The sequence below is a fragment of the Micromesistius poutassou genome, assembly GCF_964030765.1.
Source record: "Micromesistius poutassou genome assembly, chromosome: 12".
Lineage (NCBI taxonomy): Eukaryota > Metazoa > Chordata > Actinopteri > Gadiformes > Gadidae > Micromesistius > Micromesistius poutassou.
The window spans coordinates 11,033,348-11,036,531 of record NC_140282.1 but is presented as its reverse complement, the minus strand read 5'-3'; the positions used below and the strand labels follow the sequence as shown (position 1 = coordinate 11,036,531).

The following is a 3,184-nucleotide window of genomic DNA, read 5'->3' as shown; positions in this document are numbered from 1 at the left end:
TCTTTCCTTTTTTTAAATAAAAAAAAGCCTTTATTTGAGGACGGTGCATGAACAACTTGATAGTCTGGATGGGAGATTCATCACAGCCCTCCTGATGCTGAGAAGATGAATGTGATGTTAGTTTGGAACACATTCTTGTCTAGTGGAATCAAAATGTCAGTACGATATTGTAAATGTCATCTTGAGTTTAAGATCTAGGCTTAAATCTTGGTTAATCCACTGCAGTCAAGCAGACTGTAAGCAGTACTCTGCACCATCAATGCATTTTCCATTAACTTTATTATCAGTATATAATATTCATAGTATTATCAAAGTAAGATGTAGAATTACAATATATGGCATTTCTTAAATGTGTTTAACAGCTCACAATGCCATCTGTTCTTTCCCTGTGGGAATCAAACCCCTAACCATGGCCAGGTTAGGGGATGAGCTAGAAGACCAGAAGAGCACATCACCAAATGAAAATAAACATTTGACTATATTTCCATTTTTTATTAAATATGCTGCGTTAATTGAACCAAAACTCCTTGCAGAGCTTCTGGCACCAACCAGTCCCTACCACTGGAGCTGCCTTCATGTGACACAGCTGTGAGCCTAATCAAGAATATTTCAAGTACCATCAAAACCCCACTTTGTTTTAAACGCTCCATCTGGGAAGAAATCATTGCTTCAGCCAATGAAAATGTGTTTAATGCAGCTAGCAATACCGGCTGAGGCACATAAACCACACTTGAAGGAACCAAAATAGATAACTATCACTATGGTGGAGATATGCTCCGCACAATGTCCATTATGTTAAGGGAAAGCATTGAAGGGATAACTGCTTTGCTACTTCACAACTCTATTTTTAACTCAAACTATATGACTACGCCAAGCCAGTTCTAGTCAATGAAATTGTGAGCTTTGACAAATGTTCTTTCTGAAGAACCACTTGACTGTAGACATCTCAAACCTTCCAAACGCAGCATTGCAGAATCTCCCTTTCTAACAATGCTAATTTGAATACATCTTACAACAACAGAAAGAATTTTCTGAAGGTGATATATTTCATGAATTTCATTACCCATGTTTAACAGTCTTTTCTTCTTTTTGTGAGTGGCAGCCAACAATGATATAAAACTACATACATGGCAAACATAAGCTCAATCTCTCTACAGCTATGCACACATTTTGTTGAGCAATGTTCACTTTAAGTATACCACAGAGAGTCCTCAATTTCTGTTAAGTTTCTCCTCAGAGCTTGTGTTAACAGTTGTTCGGGCCCTCAAGAGCATTTCCAGAAGGTAAATGTGTTTTTTTTCTCTCTGTGTACTTACATAAATTAATATAAATGTATAACTCATGCAATTTAAGTGTATTAAGCCTCATTGTGTACACAGGCTGAGGCTGTTATACCGGAGCCTTACATCATGCAGGAGACTTAAAGGGGACATATCACAGTTCAAGTTCCATTAGCGGTTACAAGCCGTTTTGAAAATGTGCCACTTCTGACATCACAGGTGGGCGTGTCCACCTAGATGTGTGCTGGATAGCTCAGCCTACCCAGCAGACTATAGTGGACTATAGCGGCTTGTAACAGCTAATCACACTCACACCTGGTGGTATTATATGTCTCCTTTAAAGGAACAAGGCAGACATGATTGCGAGGTCACGCCCAGATGGTGTTGAATATAAACAGGCCGAATATAAACAATCACATACTCTGTGATTGGTTTGAGTAGTTCCTAGTGAAATATTGAAAATGTTTAGCATTGTGCTTTCCAAACACTGAAAACGCATTCAAATGAAAAAAATCATTCAACAATTGACATGTATACTATGCATTATATAGCCACACACCATGAACTAACGAGTAAAAGGCATCTTATCCAAATAAATGTGGAATTAGCCGGTTCAACTGTATGCTATCATTACATTCCACACCATGCACTCAGACATGCCATTGAACATGGAAGACACATTTCCAATAAGAATTTATTGTCACAAGCACAATTTGTTACACAAAATAATGGGTCACATTTACACAATTTATACAGGTCTAGAACTCAATGTACAATTAACAGACTAACTACATACCAATAGTTAAATATGTACTCACATTGCACACAATGATATCATTAAAACCTACACAAACATGTACTGTGTAAAAGGAACACAAGTCAACATAAAAATCACATTATTTACAAAAACAAACATTGATTGGACGTTTATTTTTTTTTTAACAAAAGGTTTTCCAAGATCAGTTCAACAATTTCCTGTTTTGTGTCGCCCTGGTACACATTTATACAATCTATTGTGTAAAAGACCCCCCCGCCCGCCCCCTCTATAAAGTGTTATTCAGTCTCTGTTAATAGTTCGAAAAAAGATAGTTGAAAAGTAATAAAGTCAAGTAGCAAGAGCAACACCAAATACACTAGTAAATACTGCGCTTTGACTGTATGGCGTGAATTATTTTTTCTTTCCCATTTTTCCTTCCCCACCCCCCACCCGACCCATCAGGCTGGTGAGTAGCAAACGGTAGCTTATGAAGTGCACTTTAAGCCTTAGCTCCGCCACTGTAAGCGGTTAGCTTGTTGTTCGCGCGTGTGTGTGTTTTGACTTCGTGGGTGTCTTCTATACCCTGGGAACCACGGGTAAAGTTCCCGAGGAGGAGGAGTCAAGAGGACGAGGGTTATAGACATCAAAACGGTAGTTTTAGTATTTTTTGATAGACGTTGATGTTTGTTGAATTTACAACGGATGGCTGGAGCCCTGCGTGGCGGGGCGTGTCACTGCACCGTCTCATTTCCCTGGTGCAGCATTGTGTAAAGAACTGAGTTGTGCGCAAGTTGCGGCCCCCCCCCACCCCCTCCCACACACACACACACACACATAGACCGACAGACATTGAACAATGGACCTGGAGGTCAGGAGTAGGAGTGGAAAAAAAATCCCATTGGTACACTTTGTATATCAACGTGTTTCTGAAACATGGACAACACTTTTGAACTGAAGCTTTCTTCATCTTCATCTTCTTCTTCTTCTTCTACTACCGGAATGAGGTACGCGCGTTACAATGAGCTATACATACTGCAGAGGGGGCATGGAAACAAGGGGGGATGGAGCGCAGAGTGTGTGAGGGACGTACACACACACACACACACACACACACACACACACACACACCGAAACGGTACGCCCGGTG

The 3,184-nt window shown here is 40.1% G+C and overlaps 1 protein-coding gene across 3 annotated transcripts in view; it reads right to left on the bottom strand.

The window, feature by feature from the left end:
* Positions 1-1,956: 1,956 nt before the first annotated feature.
* arnt2 (aryl-hydrocarbon receptor nuclear translocator 2) overlaps positions 1,957-3,184 on the bottom strand; it is a 54,541-nt gene continuing 53,313 nt past the window's right edge. For all 3 annotated transcript variants that reach the window (XM_084476510.1, XM_084476511.1, XM_084476512.1), the window contains one exon: positions 1,957-3,184. This exon is cut by the window's right edge and continues 470 nt beyond it. The gene's annotated coding sequence lies outside the window, so the exon portion shown is untranslated.